Source organism: Anastrepha obliqua, chromosome 2 (genome assembly GCF_027943255.1).
Source record: "Anastrepha obliqua isolate idAnaObli1 chromosome 2, idAnaObli1_1.0, whole genome shotgun sequence".
Classification (NCBI taxonomy): domain Eukaryota; kingdom Metazoa; phylum Arthropoda; class Insecta; order Diptera; family Tephritidae; genus Anastrepha; species Anastrepha obliqua.
In genome coordinates this window covers 71,310,998-71,325,701 of record NC_072893.1, presented here as the reverse complement: position 1 = coordinate 71,325,701, position 14,704 = coordinate 71,310,998, and the positions used below count along the sequence as shown (strand labels likewise).

At 37.3% G+C, this 14,704-nt stretch overlaps 2 protein-coding genes across 6 annotated transcripts in view; one reads left to right on the top strand and one right to left on the bottom strand.

The window, feature by feature from the left end:
- LOC129237975 (glutamine-dependent NAD(+) synthetase) overlaps positions 1–14,704 on the top strand; it is a 241,915-nt gene that overhangs the window by 165,706 nt on the left and 61,505 nt on the right. For both annotated transcript variants that reach the window (XM_054872985.1, XM_054872986.1), the window contains one exon: positions 14,085–14,449. The gene's annotated coding sequence lies outside the window, so the exon portion shown is untranslated. The remainder of the gene's footprint in view (positions 1–14,084; positions 14,450–14,704) is intronic.
- Positions 1–14,704, bottom strand: part of LOC129237974 (cytosolic carboxypeptidase Nna1) — a 208,961-nt gene that overhangs the window by 165,126 nt on the left and 29,131 nt on the right. The window lies entirely within an intron of this gene.

Sequence of the window (14,704 nt, the reverse complement as noted above, 5' to 3'; positions counted from 1 at the left end):
TGTTTCCATAGAGGGTTATGTCTCATAAGTGACCAATAACGGCATTTATTCTTCCGTGCAAATGAAAACGAAAAAAATTGTGTTACCGTACGAAATCGCTCCAATATTATATCGCAGAAATGTTTGCGCAAATCGTAATCGTTAGGCTATGGGACAACACACCATCAAAGAGAAGCTTAGGAGTGAAGAGCTAAAGCTAAGGGAGATTAGCTGGCACCAAACTGTGAGGCTACGCCAGACGAAATCCTTACTGGGGGTGTATAACCAATAGAGGTTTAAACATCGCATATCTCTCCCCAAGAATAAACTAAGAATGCTCACGGGCATTCCATCTAAAGTTCAACGTGACCTCCATATGGTAGGTGATTTTTTAGGAGCGCTTTTCCATGGCAAAAATACTCTTGGAGGGTTGTCATTGCCTGTCCAAGAGCGATCGCCATTGGAAAAAACATTTTTCATCATTTTTGTGGTGCGTGACCACATCGTATTATATTTTTAATGCAATAAAAGTACGACACGTAACAAAAGTTGAAAAAAAAAAAAACGTTTTTTAGATCAAATAAGAAACACCCCAAATCACAAAAAGGGCTCCTAAATCACAAAAAAGGCCAACGCCTTGTGATTATAAATTTTGGGTTCTGTTTTTTTTTACAATTTTTTGAATTTCGTTTTAATTAGTTTTCAATAGAAAATATATTGTATTTTTAATCAACTGTAGGAGTCATCATATGTTCCCAACTTTCCAACTTTTTAAACTTCTGAGTAGGCAGTTTTATAGCTCATGCAATTTTTGTTTAATAAAGTGAAGATTTTAAGTGTCTGAAAATCACTTAGATCTCACATAAATATTATTGAGAATAAATGCAGCCTTGGTTAGCTCACCCTTTTCTCGGTGATGTAATTAAACTCGATTGCCTCCTCGAAAATAGATACAATTACACACGTTGCAGGCCGGCGGCGATAATTCCGTTGGAAGTTGCCAGTTGCGCGTTTTATGCTTTCCTCTAAGAATGCCCACTTCCTATTTTAGTCCAATGGACGTGCGCTGCTGCTTCTGTTAGCTTTTCTCTGGCACAAAATAAATTAAAATATAACTCTAATGCGAACAGAAGCGAGAGGTACTCGAAAGAGAAAGCTGATGAATGCTTGACAGCTGGCAGTGGCTGGCGTTTGGCTTATGCATACGACTTCTCTAGCAACTCAGTCTAATTATTTAATAGCCATACCTCGTATGCACCCTTACAAAGCACAATATAAGGGCTGCAATGGCAATAAAAACATTTTAATAACTGATGTACCGGTACTACAACAACAGTAAAAGCAGTATCAGCTGCTAGTTATCTGTATTTTTACGCTTCTGAGATTGTGCCAAAAGGTGCGCTTTTCAATTTTGTTGCAACCACACAATTTAATTATTGTGACAACTGCAACAATGGCGCCAAAACAATAGTGGCGAGCATAAAAGAAGCGCATTACAAAAAAAAAAATAAATAAAAAAAAAACTACTATAAAAATCAGTAAAACGAAATTTTTTAGTTTCTTTTTCCTTTTCCCCTCCTCAGCTAGCAGCAAATGCACTCTGCTTCACTAATATCGCTCGGCTTCTGCTGCGTCATGCGCTGTGGCAACAACTGTTGTCCACATTAATGTTGCATGTATGGCTGCTATGGTTATAGGTGCTTGCATTATTGCCATATTGTGCGCTGAACATTTTGCTGCACAATTATATTAATTAAAATTTTATGCCCACATGCGAAAATTGTTGGCAATGAAATGTAGCTGGCAAATAAATGTGCAGCAGCCAACCAAAGAGCCAGATAGCAGCGACTGCAAATGCCTGGGCTGCATCAACGACAATTGTCAATAGTTTGTGTATACCCTATGCCTGTATGTATGTATGCATGTATGCATGTAAGTATGAATCGGTGCAATAAAATATGCAGCAGGTTGTGCGCACTCATTGCTAGTTTTTGCTTTAATTTATAATGTAATCGGTATGCGACAGATATGTTAGCGACCAGCGGAAGAAATATGGCGTTAAGTGCAATTGGAATTTCGTTTTGATGCATGTGGATTTTATCACAGATTTCATCAATTGTCGTTCAGTCTGTTGCTTGGTCTCGATTTAATTTACTCGTGTGTATAATTGTGATTTATATACCGCAGGGAAATATTTGTGCACATTTTATTTGTTTATTTTGTATGCGCTGCATTTTGCACTGTTTACATTTAATATTTTATGTGTCTAAGTACGAGTATTCATAGCAAAATTATTTATCGTCTACTGCTGGCGAGCTTTCAATTTATAATAAATTCTAAATATATTAATTTTGCAAGAATAATGATATTACGGCACTTAATTAATGGTTTTATTGCCAGCTCTCGAATTGATTAAGCGGTTGTTAGAAATTTGTTCGCAAACTGCTAGTTTTTAACCGGTGGGAATACAAGAGGCTATACTTTTAGTTTATAAAGCATTGATTTCCCCTATAACTAATGCTTACAGTCCTTTAATTAACGCCTCCAGAATATATATTACTATAAAATCTTAGCTTGACTTTCGGCTTTGACGTATCTCATGGAAACATCCACTCCTTTCTTTGCTTCATATTGATGTAAAGGCACCATTTCTCATCTCCCGTGACGGTTTGGTACAAAAAGCGCTGTTTATAACCGTGTTTTACTCGATGGCGGGTGAGATGCTGAGAAACAATTTGAAAGTGACTTTCTTTGTTTTTTTCGTTGAGCTCGTAAAGCACCCAGGCTCCCAATTTTTCGGCAAGCCCCATTGAATGAACGTGATTGAGAATTGTTTTATGATCGCAGTTCATTTTTTCCGCCAATTCACGACTGTTTAGCGACCGTTCTGCTTTAAAAGTGATTTGAGACGTTCTCCATCGAATTCAGAAGGCCTTCCGCTGCGGGGCGTGCCATAGACGTAAAAATCGCCATTTTTGAACTTTGCAATCCATTTCCGTGCTGTAGACTCGCTTATGACATCTTCTCCACACACGACGCAAATGTCCCGGGCTGTATCGTCAGCTTCTTGACTTCGATGATAAGCAAAGAAGAGCAGGTGTCGAAAATGTTGACCTCAAAAGATACCATTTTGATACTTCACTTGCAGAACCACCAGCATTTTATGTCGTAGAGCACCCAGTCTTGGGCACTCACACATATAGTGAAAGACTGTTTCCTTTCTTGACTGTTTCCCTTCTTGATTGCAATTTCTACATCAATCGTTGTACGGCCACCTTCATCTGCCTGAAATGATCTCCCAATAGCCAGTGACCGGTTATTGTTGACATAATTGTGAATATGTCTGCTTATGGCTTTTCTAACAGGTCGTCAGTTCTGGATTTGTTGAAATGGGACCACGTTTGTTTAATTATTTTGCAGGTATCTGTGTTAGTCCGTCTGCCAACGGCCTGCTTATGGAATATCGAGAAGATCTCTCTTCGCTTCGTATTCGTTATAGGATGCTCCTGCCTTGCCGGTTCATCAGCAAAATAGCCACAATAATTTTAGAAATAAGAAATATGCCACATCACACAGCACACGACTCCAATCGCACTCAAAACTTTTTTTTCCCTTGCTCACTCCACTCGGGAGCATAGGGCCTCGACAAGACCCAGTCTTGCGTTGGTTTCGTTAATCTATTTTGATTTCTGACAGGATAGGTGATTAACCTACCGCTACCAGTCCTAAGTAGTGGGAATGCCCGCCTCTCGTTGCTTAGGAACAACGCCTTCTTACTGCTAGGAGCGCCATCTGTATTTCACAGAAGGATCGCACAGATTGTTGAGGGCTTCGCTAAATTTCCTGTGCCTGCGCTATTACCGCGATCGCCCGCTTCCTCTTACTGGCCCCACTGATGCAATGCCGCTGATTTTGCTTGTTTTAGCAGTCACAATGCAAATGATGCGCTGACTATTGTGCGGGAGTAAGGATGGAAAGGATAAGTTTTTGGAGTTGAGGAATGTTTTTGTTTTGTTTTTTAGAAACAGGGAAAGTTGGTAAATTTGGTAAAGTGTGAGGACCGTGCTTTACGTGGGATTCGAACCCACAACCTCTGGGATGGCAGAGTGCACTTACGCTAGGCTACCGATTCAAATCTACTTGCCGCAAAGATAATTGCAAATTCGATAAGCTTCATCAGACTCAAGAGAAAGTCTACAAAAGACCTCACACAATAATAAATTAGTCTAAATTAAGCCGATAGCACTGGTAGCTACTGCTGTAAACATATTACTTTATAATTTTAATTATAATTTAATAAATAAATAATAATAATAATAATAATAGTCTAAATTTATCATAAAATTAGTAAATGCTTGCACCACTGGGCGCATTCCATAAATATTTTTTCTCTTAAATGAATAAACAGTTTTGAGTAAAAATATTGGTTAATGTGTAAAAAACAGATCGCCATAAGGAAATGGATAAAAAAAATAATATTTTTCTATTCAGCCAGCCTATAGGTTGCTACCTACTCTGCCAATGAAATATTTATTCTAAACTTTCAACTTCGGTTTTCTACCACTAAATCGCCCTAAACGATATTTATGAGTGGCATGCATTTTTGATTTATTCCATTTGTTTGCAAAAAAGTGAAAATATCTAAAATTTCATTAACTATGCAACAGTTAAATAAGCAAAAGCTAACCAATGCACTCTCTTGTGACTACCAAAATATTTACTAAACCTAAAGTTCAACAAGTTTCGCATTTAAGTGACCCATTAATTAACAACCTGTAAAAAATCGATTTAGATTTATTTCAACCGCAACGAAATTTCACAACAATTTTCACTTTTCCCTTCAAGCAGATTATTTTTTTGCTTCCTATTTTTTTCTGTTTTTTTTTTTTTTTGTGGAAGTAATTTATACGCTCGATTGGCTTTTATTTATTCACTCACTGAACAGCTCACCAGGTTATGCAAACAAATATACGCGCGTTAGCATATGAGTACATATGTACGTACATACATCTGGAGATAGCCACAATTTTTCCATCACACGGTGCATTTATTTAATGGCTCAGAAATTAATTTTTAATCAGCGGATTGCAGAAAAAAGATTGAAAATGGTTAACAAACATTTGCTGTGGCATGTGGCTTACCTATGTAAATATCGGGTGCTTTTTTTAGCTACATGACAACTATCTATATGGATAACCATGTTTTGACAGCTGAGAAGGGTAAATTGTATTGACATTTCTGTTCAGTAAGATTTGGCAAGTCGTCATTAATCGTTTCACGTCAGAACAACGCTTCGAAATTGTGGATATTTACTGTGAAAAAATTAGTTTATAGAGAACAAATTTTCCAAATTGTGGAAATATACTTAGAAAAAAATATATTCGTGAAGTTATTTCTATCAAAATGAGGAAGGAGCTGCCCTTACGACATCGACGACTTGAACGAGAATGTCAAGTACTTAGGACTAATACTTGATAGAAATCTCACGTGGAAACCTAATATTGAGGAAAGATGAAAGAAGGTAAACGTTGCATTATACACTTGTAAAAAAGCGGTCGGTTTGAAATTGGGGTTAACACCTCGCATTACACATTGGCTCGATACTTCTGTAATTAGGCCAATCTTAATATATGGAATACTTGTATTGTGGCCATGTGCTCAAAAGACGAGTTACGCTAAAATCATGGGTAAGGTCCAAATAACAGCTTTTTTCTGCATCTCTGCTACTTTAAGGACTACCCCAAACAAAGCGCTGGAAGTGCTAATCAATTTACCTGCACTAAATCTCGTAGGGAAACACGTGGCCGCCGCCTCGGCCCTTTGACTAAAAAGTATGGCGCTATGGAAAGAACGGTGGCTTGGCCACGCCTGTATTTTGCACACTCTGAACAGTCACAAACAAGAAATACACTATTCTATTCCTAAACTCACCTTCGACAAGCTCTTCAAGACGAGTATACCGTCAAAAAGGGAGTGGCAGACACCAAGGCCATGGAGAAGGGGTGAATTAAATTGTTATACAAATGGTTCCAAGCTAGACGATAAGGTTGGCTATGGAGTCTTTTCGAGGAATTGGGGCTGGAACTACCCGTACGACTATCAGACTACTGCAGCGTCTATCAGGCGAGGTTCTTGATATAAAAAAGTGGCTACATATCTAAATACGCACGCCGTAACAAAAACGGCTATAAATATATTCTCGGATAGCCAGGCGACCATTAAATCAATGAAAGCGGCATTATTGAGATCGAAGGTTGTATTGCTTGAGATTAGGAGATTTCTCCTACGCAGAAGTTTAGGCATTAGGAAGAGGAAGAAACAGTTGCTCACTTCCTTTGCAATTGTCCACTCTTAGCTGAAAACAGAGCAAGTTTTCTGTGTAAATATTTTTTCAATTCTCTTGCGCAACTGTCTGGCGTGCAGGTGGGACCAATCCTGTATTTCATAAGAGCCACAAAATGGTTCAACGAAGAAAAATAAATGATATACCCTTGACGCATAGTTGTATCACAATGGACCTGTAAGGTCGAAGTGAGTTGGTCGTACAGACCGACTGCCACCGTAACCTAATCTAACTTAAACATCGACAACATTTGGTTCCAACAAGACGGCGGCTCTTAATAATCAATATGGCGAATGGTTAGATTTGTTAGAAAAAGTAGTCAAATTCTGGACTGATGTAACTCGTAGCCGCGGCGGATATATGCCGGGTATTATAGTAAAAAAATTTCCAGATTATACTAAAAAAAGTCACGCCATCAATATTTTTGTTTTGTGTTATCATTTGAAGCTCCCAAGCTCTTAAAAAGACACCCGATATATATATATATTAGCCCGGGTCGATTTGTGGGGAGGCAAAAAAATCGCCCATTGCTCTGTGAAAATCCTATTCTAGGGATCAAAATAAGAAACTTTGCCGAAGGAACCAGACCTCTAAAAACGAATTCTGATGTATCCCAATTTGGGTCGAACTTTTTAGTTTCTTTTCTCATGTAAAGGCCAAAAATGGTGATATTTTGAAATGATTATATGGGGAGTTCCAGGGGGTGTGCCACTGGCATGGGTGGATCGGCCGTCTAAAGTTAGTGGGGGTCGATCATACATTTGGATATGATTGGAGCACTCTAAATGGGTCAAAGTGGGATTTTTCGTTCGACCCAAATTGGGGAACATCAGAATTCGTTTTAGAGGTATGGTTCCTTCGGCAAAGTTTCTTATTTTGATTCCTAGAATACGATTTTCACAGAGCAATGAGCGTTTTTTAAATCGACCCGCCCTAATATATATATATATATATATATATATATATATACAGTGCATGTAATGAAGTCGGAAGTATTTTCCACACGCGTAGGTGTATTTAAGGTGCGAGTAGTGGGAATGTTTTATTTACTGTGTAAAGAAAGAACATATTTTAAGAGGCGCAGGATTTTATTTTGCAAACAAAATTATGTTTTCAGTTAAAGTTGTACAAGTTGGCGCAAATGAATCACCCTACAAATGTCGTCGCACGCCAATCATATTTGACACTTGTGAACTGGACAGCGCCAGTAGACAAACAAACAAGCAATGGAGCTCATAAATGTGAAAATAAAAATTTCCAACACTCAAAAACATTTTTGTTTATTTAATAAAAATTTATTCAAAAACAAATTTGGTTGATTAATTTTGCGCATATATAAGTATATTTTTGTTTTCTTTATTGATAACGCTGTGTAACATTTTCAATTGTTACCTAAAAATGGAACGATTCCAATTCCATATGAGAGAGCCACACAGTGAAACCTCCAAAGCATTTTACATTCCAGCCAAATTTTACTCATTGCCTAATTAAGTTTAAATTGTTGAAATTGAATTGAAATTTGAAAAAGTGAGCCAAGAAGCATCGAGAGAATAGTAACTCCTAAAACACTCAACCTAAAAAAGCCATTGTATTCAAAGCTATGGAAACTAGAAAAATAGATAGTGCAGAAAGAAAGGAAAGAAGTGGCAGAGAGGAAGATATAGGATAGAAAAGAGACAAAGATAGCTGCTAGTCCTGTAAGAATTTTTCAGATGCTTTGGAAAATCTGAAAATATTCTCCTGTTTGAGAGAACCACTTTCACTCATTCTCATGACATCGGAACCCAAAATTCGTAGCCTTACTATAACAAAGGCAAGACACTCGCAGAGAAAATGCTCAGTGCTATGCTCAATTATTCCAATCGGGGTCATATGCTGACCCCATAGTTTGTGTCCTGTAATAATACCGCCCATCAACCGAACGTTTTTACTACCAAGTGTTAGATGCAAACTCAACAGTTTTCTGTTCGGGGTTGTCACAAAACAATTTGCAGTTTTGGAGCGTTCTAGACTACACCTCGCTCTTTATCTAAGTTGCATACATAATCGTGATTCCTGCAGCTGATTTCGAGTATAGGCTCTGGTCCCTGTGACGTAACCATCGATCCGCTGTTGGCCAATTCATCAGCAATTTCATTTACTTGAACACCGCGGTGTCCTGGAGTTCCTAGAGGTATATCTTGCAACAGAATTAAGCTTCTTCTTACTTTCTTAAACAATCTTTGAGGTTTGCTTTGCGTTCTCCGAGGCCTTCAGTGCAGCCTAACTGCAGACTCCAATCTGGTTCCCGCTCCAACTCTTCTCAATTGTTAATTCTGCTACTTTCCGAATGGAAAAAATTTCCGTTTGGAAAACAGTTGGCATTCCTCCCATAGCGTAATGAGTACCATTTAAGTACCATCCGGCTCAAGAACTTATTTTATTCTTGGACCCATCGGTAAAGAGAATACCCGTTGACATTTTTTGAATGCACTTAAAGTGTAATCTGAGTGTTTTCCAAAAAGTCGAAAAAGGGACTAAACGTATTGAAAATGATATACCCACTTCCGACACATATAAAATAATTTCATGAGACAAACTTTGCTGAAACATTCTAACTCATTAGCGTACTCACGCAACGGCCTTTTGTATTGTGTTTTTTTTGAAAATTCTTAAAAAATTAGTTCAGGGGTCGCTGATATGTTAGAATAATCCAGCAAATTGTTTCCACGAAAATTTCATTAAAGTCTTTTCAGGTAAAATCTATCTACGTAAAAAAATACTTTCCCTATAAAATATGAAGCATTTGTTTATGCGAACGAACGAACAGAGCTTCTATTTTATTCTCCATATTATTATTGTGTTACTCTAGTGCAAGGCGGTAATATATATGTCGTCACTACGCTACTATGCTGTATTCTTCTTTATAATAATAACTAGAAGAGTATTTGATTGTAATTTGCTACTGGTAAAATTCTAGCCATTCTCGCACTGGTATGACTTCATCCATTAAGCACCAGTTCATGACCTAGAATGCCTGCTGAGTAGAGTTCTGAATACCAGTATGGAATTTCCGTAAATTCTAGGAATTCAGCAAGTTTTCCACCCACAAAACCCCCGCATTTCCCTGTTAAATCGATTGCACCATGGTTTTGCTTAATAGGTATTTCGAAGCAATTTGCTAATTACCAAGAATACGTAAAGGAATTTCCCCTTAAAGCTTAAGTTGCATTTCATTGACATTAGAAACCACAAACTAATTAGAAAATCAGAAAACAATTCATAATGTATTGACAAGTAATAAACCGTAAGCAAGTGGAAATTTGTGGATAGCAAAAGCATTTGGTTGTTTGGTATTTTGCCATTTTCTTTGTTATTATAACTGCATGCCTTTTAGCAAGAGGGATAATAAATGTCTATTTAGTTGTGTGCGGAGTAAAATATACTTGTAGACGTGCTGCCTTTGCCACGTGAGCAGACGTCAATTGTCATTACATATTGCCATTATCAATAAAATTCTTCACAACAGAAGGACATTTTTCGATGTACACATCAAGATATTCAGCTTTATCCGATTTCCTTTTTTTTATACACTGCGATAAATATCTGTAGCATAGAGACACTTTTTGACAGTTTATTTCTTCCTTATTTATTTTTAATAAATTTTCTATGAAATATAGTTCCTTCTCCAAAAAAACAAAAATCATATGAATCTAAGTATCATAAATAAAAACATTGAACAAATTTTTATCAAAGTTTCGAGTATGCAGCCTTGTAGCCCATTACATTTTTATATAATAAAGTACAACTTTCAAGTGGCTCAAAAATTTGGTTGATTTTTATGAAAATATAGTTCATTCCTTTAAAAAAATCATATGAATCTAAGTATCAAACTTTGTGCAAATATTATATAAAAACGTTGAACAAATTTTTATCAAAGTTTCGAGTATGCAGCCCATTCAGTTTTTATAAAAAAATACAAGTTTCAAGTGGCTCAAAAATCTGGTTGAATTTTGACAATATTTTTTGCTAATGGTGTTGGGTTTCTCGCCATATAAAAAAAATGTAGAGTGTTCGTTTAAAAAAAACATTTTTTTAGTAACTGGCCTATAAAAGTGTGTACTTCAAATTTTTGCTAAAACTTCGGAAATTTTGCGAAAATTTGAAATTTTGATGAAAACGCGTTTAGAATGGGCTCTCCGATACAAACATTTTAAGGATGAAGATTGGCCGAATTTCTTCTGGTCTGATGAATCGAACTTCGTGGGAAGCTTAGTTTATTAGGTGCGCAACTAAACTTCTCAGTCAATAGATGTCGCCAGCAGTGTCTGCTAGTCGATTCTAACATAACCTAAACATCATAAACCAAGCTTAGTAGGTAAACAAACTGCTTCGACACATTAGTGATTTTGTTTTGGTATCATATACTTTTGGTTTGTGAAATTGTCCGATTTTGTGCCGAATAATCGTCATTTGCGAGAAGTGCTTATTTTGATCTTTCATTCGAAAAAACGGCGGCTGAAGCGCATCGAGAGCTACAAAAAGTTTATGGAGATGCTGCTTTAAGTGAAACAACGTGCCGAGATTGGCTCCGTCGCTTCAAAGACAGTGATTTTAATGTTGACGACCGTCCGCGTAAAGGAAGGCCAAAACCCTTCGAAGACGCTGAATTGGAGGCATTGCTCAATGATGATCCATGTCAAACGCAAGAAGAGCTTGCTTCAGTATTAGGAGCGATTGCATACTTTGGGAATGATTCAGAAACAGGGGACTTGGGTTCCTTATGAGTCAAAATCAAGGGATGTTGAACGTCGTTTTTTCGCCTTTGAACAACTGCTCCAGCGGCAAAAAAGGAAAGGTTTCCTTCATCGCATCGTGACGGGTGATGAAAAATGGATTAATTACAGCAATTCAAAGAACAGAAAGTCATGCTTCTACGTCGTCGCCTCGGCCGAATATTCACGCTGCGAAGGTTATGCTTTGTATTTGGTGGGACCAAGTTGATGTTATTTATTATGAAATGTTAGAACCAAGCGAAACCATCACTGGGGATCGGTATCGACTTCAATTGATGCGATTGAGCCGAGCACTGCGCGAGTGAAAAACTGATTCTACAGGATGACAACGCTCGGGAAATCCTACCCATTCTCCAGATATTGCGCCGTCCGATTATTACCTGTTCCGATCGATGGCACATGGTCTAGCTGACCAACAATTCCACTCAGCTGAAAGCCTCCGTTGCTAGCGCTGCGTTATCTTTTTGTTTATTTAGCAATTCTATTGTTATTTAAGCTTTTAAAAAATATAAAAAATAAAATAAATAAATTCCATTCATATGAAGACATCAAAAATGTCTTGATCCAGTTTTACAGTTGAACAGTTTTACTGCGACGGTATACGATATCTACCAGAAAGATGGGAAAAAATAGTAACCAGCGATGGGCCATACTTTCAATGATTCACTTGTAACCATTCTTTCAGAATAAAGTTGTATTTTCATCAAAAAAACATCGAGAACTTGCGCACCTAATACATAGTTTTAAAATATCAAAAACTATAGCTTCTTACGTCCAATTTCGAGGAAATAACACAAATCTTATAAAACAATTTTGTTTCCTTTCCTACAGGTATTTAGAACACCTGGTGTGTGACATTTGTGAGCTGACGAGCTGCCAAGAAATACCATCCAAATTCAGTGATACCCACTGTTAAGTATGGAGCAGACAACGTTATGATCTGGGGCTGTATGACTGCTGATGATGTCGGCAAAATGTTCATTTGCCAAGGTTGCAATGTTTTAAAAGCTGTCCTTTTGCCTTCGTAAAAGCGCATTTTCGGCGACACTAATTTAGCTAGAGTTGAACTCTAACAAGACAATGCCCCTTGTCGCAAATTAGCGACTACGGTGCGTGGGTTTAGAGACAATAACATTGTTTTGTTAGATTGGCAAGGATAGCCTTGGGATCTAAACCTCATATAGCACATGTGGGTTATTTTAAATCGTAAGATAAAGGAACAGAGTATAACATGGCAAACAGCTCTGAAAAATGCTTTAATTCACGAGAGGGGCGCCATAAGTACAGCCGAATGTGCAAAGATTGGATGCAGCATGCCCAGATGATTGCTGCTATTGTCAAGGCAAAGGGTTGACCTACTAAATATTAATATTTAATCACCAGTTTCATTTATTTGTACTGATTTAGTAATAACAAAAACATTATTTCACTTTTTAAAAGGAAAAAATCAGTAATTAATGGCGTGCCTAATACTTTCGGCCAAGGTTGTATATAGTTTTTGTAGGAGCATAAACTATATTTTCTTAAAAAATATATTCAAATTAAATAAGAAACAAATAAGCTTTAGTGAAATTAGACTTCCAAGTGTATTTTGCTTTCTGATATGTGCAGTCAGACAAGTTTACTTTTGCAAGTAGATTGACGAGAAGCTCGAAAGAACTTTCTAAAACTATTTTTCCTACGCAAAAGTTAAAAAAATGTGACGGCAAAATTAATTGTAAAATCTTTTCTTTTTCATAACCGGTGGTTTCCTTGGTTATAGGAGGTGCGTTTGAAAAGTCCGTGCAAAAATAAAAATTATTTATTGTTTGGGGTAAACCTTTTTTATTTCCCGACATAGTCTCTTTTTAGGCTTTTAAATTTCGTCCAATGCTATTCTGGTTCGTTGATCCCTTCCGAATAATAGGATTTGTGCAAGTCTGAAAAAGAGCCATTCTTTTCTGCAGTCACCTCCTTGTTTGCATAAAATCTTTTTCCCTCTAGCCATTTCTTTAAATTGAGGAACAAATAGTAGTCCTAGGAATCAAAGGGAGCCAAGTCTGGAAAATAGGGCGGTTGTGAAACGAGTTGGAATCATATTTCCATTAATTTTGCGACCACAGCTGCTGAGATGTGAGCTGGTGCGCTGTCGTAATGCAAAAGGAAAATTACTTGACTTTCTCGATTCAAACGAATGCCAAATTCACAGAAATATAGGCCGCTCGCCCGGGCGCCTTATATCCACACTTGGCTAAAACGTATTCACCGCCTTCTAAGGTTAACCAGGCCGAAATGCTGGAGATTTGAAAGAATTTAAATCTTAACACTATCCGATTAGCATTCATGTGGCGATACTGCACCTTCCTTCGTACTAGTTTTACGATAGTTTTCTGGATGAGAATGAGTGGAGGAGTGGTTTATTTAATCTTAGTATCTGTTCTCGGGTTGCTACTTGGCTCTCACCTTCTAACTATTATGTTTGAGGAGCTATCAGGCCCTGTCTGCGAAATTTTCTTATTAGCGCGCAGCTCTTTTCCAAACCATCCCGCTATCCATTTAGTAATGCCACATTGGACGTATTTCTAGTCACTTTTCCCAAGTGAGCTCTGCTCCATTTAACATAGCTTAGCTATGTCTAACTGTACCTTTGCATCTTGTTATTTTTTCTTTCAGTTAGAAGTGGGATCCGTTTATTGAAAAGCTCCATAAAAAAAGTTCGTACTCGAAACAAACTTTCCTCTGTGAAACACCGACTTTCCAAACTCAATAACTAATTGATTGAGTAACTTTTTCGCACGCTTAAGCACTTGTTGATATACAGTACCTTTACTTTCATTACATACTGTATTCCATGTAGATTCGTATCATTTTTATTTTGTTTTATTCTTTACCTCCCTGTAATCTACTCAACGGGTGATAATCCAGTGTATTGTAGTTTTTTGTTCGCTTACAAATCCTCTGTGAATGACAAATCCGTTAACTTTATCAAATCTCTTGTTCTATTTCAGCACAGCAACTACAACAAGAACAATTGCGTTGTAAGCGGATGACTGCAGCAACAAAAAAATATAATATTAATAGAGAAGTAAACAGAAACAACGATCCTTCCAATATCGACTAACAAAAAAACTGCAATAAAAAAACGTACAACATAAAAAGTAACAACAACAACGCAACAACCACACATCGACAAGTCACCTACAACGACTTTCTGCAAAAAGACTTGAAACACAATAACAACAACAACAACACAACGTGAAACTTAGTGGCAACAGTACAACAACACGAATGCAAAAGAAGAAAATTGTACAGCTACTAGAGAAATCCAAGGGGGAAGTGGCAAGAGAAAGCAGCCAACTTTGGCGTATAAGTAGTAAGTTGAAAGCTTCTTGTTTGTCTTTTATGTTTTGGAATTCACAAAATCCTACTCAAGAGCGCCGGAAAAGCTTATAAGCGAGTATTGAACACATAACGAATTGCCATAATGATTTCCCATGAGCAAATCGCCTAGAAAAGAATATCAGGAAATTGGGTTCAAACAAAGTGAGCGCTTTGTTACTGTGCGGCTCAGCGTCCATTAAATGTAGGATATCGAATGGTTGCAAAAAAAAAGACTACTGCTTTCGAT